Source organism: Anolis sagrei, chromosome 2 (genome assembly GCF_037176765.1).
Source record: "Anolis sagrei isolate rAnoSag1 chromosome 2, rAnoSag1.mat, whole genome shotgun sequence".
Classification (NCBI taxonomy): Eukaryota; Metazoa; Chordata; class Lepidosauria; order Squamata; family Dactyloidae; genus Anolis; species Anolis sagrei.
Window position 1 is genome coordinate 279,215,561 of NC_090022.1, and position 6,958 is coordinate 279,222,518.

The following is a 6,958-nucleotide window of genomic DNA, read 5'->3' on the forward strand; positions in this document are numbered from 1 at the left end:
CCTGTAGGTTACCATGGCTGAGCTGGGGTTTGAACCTTGACCTCCCAGAGTTCTAATCCAAACTCAAACTGCGACACTATACTTGGCTCTGACACTTATGTGAAGATACAATGAAGATGAAAACATAAGGCTATAAATATAATAAATAAATAAATACAGGCCCAGCTCTCTTGAGGAATGTGCATAACCAAGAGCAGTACTTTGCCTAGTATATACACAGATCAAATGTTTACTCTGTGACTGCTAGTACTCACTTTAGCTAACCAGGCTAGTCTACAATTCAAATTCTCACATATTTCATGCGCAACATCGTACAACAGCTCTAGCAGGTATTTATTGACATTTTCCCAGTATGTTGGTAAAAATTATTCCAAAAAATGTCTAATAACCACATTGTCATTTTACAATACAGTATCTGTATCTTCCTTGGTCCAGCTATGTTCTTAGTTTACTGGCTTCAGTATTCAAAAGAGTGAGTGATTCCTAGTTCTGCACTACAGTACTACACTATGGAAGCTAAGTACATGACGTATGCTGACTCCAAAGAAAGAACCAATGAGTATTTAAAGGCAACAGAAAGACTCCACTCCCTCAGCAATACCTTACAACAAAGATTAACAAAGTAATCTATAAATGCTAACTCAGAAGTTCAAGTGCTTCCTACCTTGGCAAATGTGGATAAATGTGTGGACTTATGCTTAAGGATACACAAGAAAACTACTGTAATCTGTAATAAACAAACCTAACCGGAAAATGCTTTGGAATTTCACTGTAACTTAATTCACACCAAACCAATGATCACTTAGTAACTTTCACAGTTACCCAATAATCATTCAATCAGACTGAATAATGTGGTTTGCAATAGACATGCAAAAAACAAGAATGAAAATAGCCAGCTGTATGAGGCAATCAGACAGGGGAGCTCTTTGTTTATCTTACTTTTCAAATGGTCATTCATGCTAGTTTTGAACTTTACCATGTAGTAGTAGTGTCTGTTGCAATTTTCAAACCTGACTGAATGTACACTCTTTTAGAGCAGTAATACTGCTTAATCAAATAACTCCACAAGACTAATAATAAGTTTAAATAGAAAAGGTATGAACAATAAAATTGTTGTTCCAGAACATCATTAATTACACCCAAGCAATATTTAGATACTGACATCCATGTTAAACATGAGACTTTTATTGGGCTGGGGGAACTAGTTCAAGTTCTAAGGCACATGAAAGTTTTCTAGCCCTGTTCACAGCTACTAAATGTGAGAAGTGCCCTATAATAGAAAATGCCAATTCTAACATGAACACACAGAAGTAAGCTACATCAATTTCAACAGAACTCATTAAATGAGCTTTGGATCACAGTCTAAAAGTATCTGGAAGATTCATTTATTTGCAGACTTAAATCCAATCTTCTCAAAGCATAAATCAGAATCCAGATCTCTTCCAAAATTAAATACAGACCACTTCGACTGATTCTCTTCCTTGCCTATGATCTTTGAGACAGACCCCAACTAATGTGATAAACATCAGAATTATTCATTATAAAGCATGGCATTATTTCCATTAAATTGCTGGTCTCTAAACACACTAATCAAAGTACTCAATTCATTTATCCCATTCAAGATATTAATCTGCACAGCAATAACTGGTTTAGTCATATTTAGATAACATCCAAAATATGAATGAGCATATTTTATGTGCTCATTGAGAATTTGAGGCACATTGTCCTAGGAACCAGATATCAAAAGGGGGCATTGTCCTTGACCTAGATTGGTTTTATATAAGGCAAAGACTTCACACCTAATCTATGCAAGTTAGAATATATGCCAATTTCATCAAAATAAATAGGGTGCAAGAGTGTGTTGTCACACAATGGTAAATGTCATAATCTGTAACTCCAATATTAAATGATTTGTGAAATATTTTCTTAAATTAAATATAATAAACTATGTTGAATTGACATCAAAATTCAATACATTTGAGAATCTCTGAAGTTTTATTGCAAAACATTATTTGTGTATTTAAAATGTATCCCTACCTCTGTTCTTTGTAGAAACATATTTACTAGTCTCAAAAGCCCACAAAAATGTATTTTCCAGCAAAATATAAAGTTGACGTAACTAAAACCCTAACTTTGAGTCTCTGAACCATGGTATACCCATTTATTTGAAGGAGACGACATTTCAAATTAGGAGACATTTGTTTCTGTTTACCAATACATTCTCTCTCACAGTGCTTTCTTTATAAAAATATATATTATAACGAATGCAATAAAAACTGAAAGTGTGAAAGATCATTTAGGGCACAAGAAGAAAATATCCATCCCTTTTTAGCTAAGGAATATAACCACATATATTTCACCAACAAGTGATTTAACCCTTCAAGGTATCTGAAATTTGAGGTTTGCTTCAGCTACTTGATTATTTCTAAAGAAATAACCTCAGTACTAAACATCATATGTAAATTAAAAAATTAAGACATGTCATTGTGTTTCCAAAATAATGGACCAAATCACAGGTATGTGTTTTAGAAAAGTTTCAGAAGAAAATCTTCATATTAAAAATGATGAATATTTCATACAAAATGTATCAAACAAACAACTTTAAAATGCATGAAGACTGTAAACATTTAAAAAGGGGTAGGCAGGAGAATGCATACCTAAATGAATAAAACTGGAACTAAAGTAAAGAACATGCAGGAGTTATATGACTAGGGCATAAGCTTCAATGCAATTTATGGGAAATCACATATTTAACTGAAGTGACAAAATGAGAAGTTCTAGTGCCACTTTCTTACAATAGTTTTCTGTACTGTCCTTTCTGTAAATTAGACCTATGCTTGACATTCCTAGTACAGCTTTTTTTTTAAAGGCAAAATTCAGTCACCATACATAGAAATAATTAGAAACAACTCATGTTTCACTCTGCAATTTATAAAGTTCAGAAAATAAAAGCTGCTTTTTCAAACTGAAAATGGTTGCTCTCCCGAGCATACAGGCCTGAGGCCCTGTTGCAAACAGTGTCTAACAGGCCCAGGCAGCACAAAGACAGGAATGGCAGATTAGTGGGAGGGAGGGAGGCCGGGTTTGGGGCTCAGCAGGATCTTCTGGCTTTTTAAAATTCAAACCGCTGCCTGGCCAATACAAATCACAGACACAGTACTGACTACTACATGAATTTACATCATTAAAAACATGCTTTCTACGTGACAGCTATATTCACACCACCCATTTAAAAACACAGCACTACTTCCCAAACAACACCAAAAGTTATTTTACTAAACGGAAGCTAGTTTTTTTTTAAGTTAGAACACCAACAACATCAATGTGAAAGTTGAGCACTGGGAAAGATTACTACAATCTAATCACAACCAGAGACCTCTTTTTGACAAAGTTACATAAAAAGTAGTTATAAAACAGAATTAATCAAAATTGCACAAATTAACTTGTTATAGAGACTGTGAATGTCTACTCTGAAGTGAATTCCATAGGGTTCAAATGAAGTTTATCCCTAAGGAACAGATCCAGGACTGTATCCAAATAGTTTCTCACATTTTTTTTAATTTACAACTGTTTACCAGAAAACTATTATATTTCCTTCCAGTTAACATTATAATACTGATGATGAACTTTTAGACATCTGTGTTGTACGTGATTACCCAATAACACTCACACACAATATGGACACAAACAGTATCTATTTGAAATTGGTATAGGAAATTAATTCCGCAAGATTTTAAACTATTTTAACCCACTCCTCAACCATGTTTCTTCATATGGATGGACCACCAATTTTAATAGGACTAAAGGACTATGTTTAGGATTGCTGCCTTATTTAGTACAATTTGCTATGAGATTCCAGAGTAACCTTTGGCCTTTAAAAAAAAAATCAACTAACTTCAAGGATACTATCTCTAGATGGCAATTCATTGTTACAAACATTTTTTTTTTCGTGGGGCAGTAATTATTTACTATGTAACTTTTCGTGCACACAGAAAATAAAACCTTTAAAGGTTGCATACAGCAGGCCATGTATGATGTGTTGTCTAAGGCTTTCATGTATGCCTTCTTCCAGCAACACCAGAAGCACTCCAAGTGGCCAGATACTGGTCAAAGGACATTTAATCAACTACCAAACTCACACATTTTGTATTTTCTGTTTGTTTGCTTTGTTCTGTTAGAAATGTAATATAATTGACTGGCGAGAAATAAAAATAATATGTATGTCTTGTGAGTTGGACAGGTGTTTCGTGTTCTGTCAATCTTTCAGCACGGTCTGGATTTATTTATCAAGGCAATCCGCAGGGATTTACACAACTTGCAATACCAATCTTTTTTTTTTTCTCCTAGCCACCTACAGTCAAAATATCGTGCAAGGAGAATTAAAAGGCACAGTCGCTGCCAACTAGACACACACCCCGAGTGCACGCGTCTCCTTCTCTTTTCTTTGCAAATGTTTTTATCTGGGACTTTTTTTCCCCCTTCCCTTCCCTCCCGCCGCCCGTGAAGTTGTAAATATGGCCCAGCCGCGGTTTGGACTGTATTGTTTCCTCCTCCCACTCTTGGCTCTGGGGCGCTTGAGCGAGGCCTGTCACAGGGAAGAAGCCACTCCGCCGCTCTAAAATAATCCCCGAGCTGGAGTGGAAGCGCTGTCCGCTGGGCCTGCGCCCTCCTCCGGGCTTGGCCTTCTCCAGCAACTCCGAGGCAACCATTCACATCCAGGAGGCGGGGAGAAACGTGAAGCACCCCCCCCCCCATCAACCCTGGCTGCCACTCATTATTATCCCCCCCACACCGGACGAAAAGGCTAATCCCTTGCTCTGCTTCCCGACTGGGCCAGAGCAGAGAGAGAGAGAGACACAGAGAGAGAGGAGGCCCAAGGCGCTGCCTGCCTGGAGAGAAGGAACCAAAACCGAGGGAGAGAGGGAAGGAGGGGGAGCTTTGCCTTTTTACCTGAGCGAAACGCCGCTTGAATCCAACCGAAAACCAAACCAGAAGGGGGGAAGAGGAGGGGGGAAAGGCCACCCCCTCCCTCCTCAAAGGATCCGCCGCTGGGCCGCGGAGCGAGAGGAGGAGGAGGAGGAGGAAGGGAGATAATATAACAACAATAATCCGGGCCGGGAGGGGGGCTGGCTCCTCTTCCGCCTCCTCCTGAGTGCAGCGAACATGTAGAGAGCCGCCGAGGGGAGAGCGGCCGAAGGAAGCCTGCCTGCTTTCCTCTTCCTCCTCTTTCTCTTCTTCTTCTTGCTGCTTCTCTTCTTCTTCCTCCTCCTCCTTGCCGTCGTCCTCCTCCTCCCACCGAGGCTAATTCACCACCAACATATCCACACGACGCCAAGGCCGGGGCCTAGCCGGATCCGATCAACACCTCCTCACGCACCGACCGGGGAAGGGGGAGGAAGGAAGGGAGGAAGGAGAGGAGAGGGAGGGGGATCTCCTCGGCCGCGGCGGCGCTCGCTCCTTCTCTTCCGCCGCCGTCACCGCCGCCTAGGCCCCTGCCTCCGCCTCTCTGGCTCCCCTGCCTTGCTTCCTTGCTCCCCTGCTTCCTGGGCGTGCGTGGACGCGGCTGCTGGGGCGGGGCAGGGAGGGGGCGCCTGGGCCACGGGGAGTCGGTCCCGGGAAGGGAGGAGGAAGGAGAGAGGGCGGAAAAACAGGAGCCTGCGTAAATGCGAGCGTCGCTCTCGCTCCCTCTCAGAACAAAATGCCGACCGGAAGTGCAGCTTGGAGGAATGACTCCCTCCACCGGCGCCAAACACCAACAGCCTCCCCCTTTCGGCTCGGCTGCTGCCTGCCTTCCTTCTTCCCCTTTGCCTCCTTCAGCTTGCTTCGTTCTATCTTCTACGAAGTTGTCTCTCTTTCTCTTTCTTTGGTTGTAGCTCGGCTTGTTGTTCTCTCTCCAAGTGACTCTTATCTTTCATGGCCGGGATCACTGGGTTGTTGTTGTTGTTGTTGTTGTTGTTGTTGTTGTGTGTTTTCCGGGCTTATATGGCCATGTTCCAGAAGGTTGTGGTAAGTTCTTTTTTTAAAAAACTGTATGGCTATGTTCTCGCTTTCTCTCAGAACAGCCCGAAAAACTTACAACCCAGTGAATGTGGAATGTGTCCAGAGGAGGGCGACTAAAATGATCAAGGGTCTGGAGAACAAGCCCTATGAGGAGCGGCTTAAGGAGTTGGGCATGTTTACCCTGAAGAAGAGAAGGCTGAGAGGAGATATGATGTTGTTGTTGTTGTTCATTCGTTCAGTCGTCTTCGACTCTTCGTGACCTCATGGACCAGCCCACGCCAGAGCTCCCTGTCGGCTCTCACCACCCCCAGCTCCTTCAAGGTCAGTCCAGTCACTTCAAGGATGCCATCCATCCATCTTGCCCTTGGTCGGCCCCTCTTCCTTTTGCCTTCCACTTTCCCCAGCATAATTGTCTTCTCTAGGCTTTGCTGTCTCCTCATGATGTGGCCAAAGTACTTCAACTTTGTCTCTAGTATCCTTCCCTCCAGTGAGAAGCCGGGCTTTATTTCCTGGAGGATGGACTGGTTGGATCTTCTCGCAGTCAAAGGCACTATATAAGATATGATAGCCATGTATAAATATGTGAGAGGAAGCCACAGGGAGGAGGGAGCAAGCTTGTTTTCTGCTTCCTTGGAAACTAGGACGCGGAACAATGGTTTCAAACTACAAGAGAGGAGATTCCATCTGAACACGAGGAAGAACTTCCTGACTGTGAGAGCCGTTCAGCAGTGGAACTCTCTGCCCTGGAGTGTGGTGGAGGCTCCTTCTTTGGAAACTTTTAAACAGAGGCTGGATGGCCATCTGCCGGGGGTGCTTTGAATGCAATTTTCCTGATTCTGTCTATAAATATGTGAGAGGAATTCATAGGGATGAGGGAGCAAGCTTGTTTTCTGCTGCCCTGGAGACTAGGACACAGAACAATGGCTTCAAACTACAAGAAAGGAGATTCCATCTGAAC

The 6,958-nt window shown here is 42.0% G+C and overlaps 1 protein-coding gene across 3 annotated transcripts in view; it reads right to left on the reverse strand.

Moving 5' to 3' along the window:
* The window catches only part of NIPBL (NIPBL cohesin loading factor), a 149,219-nt gene extending 143,794 nt beyond the window's left edge, over window positions 1-5,425 (reverse strand). For all 3 annotated transcript variants that reach the window (XM_060761405.2, XM_060761401.2, XM_060761403.2), the window contains exon 1: window positions 4,951-5,425. The gene's annotated coding sequence lies outside the window, so the exon portion shown is untranslated. The remainder of the gene's footprint in view (window positions 1-4,950) is intronic.
* Window positions 5,426-6,958: the final 1,533 nt, after the last annotated feature.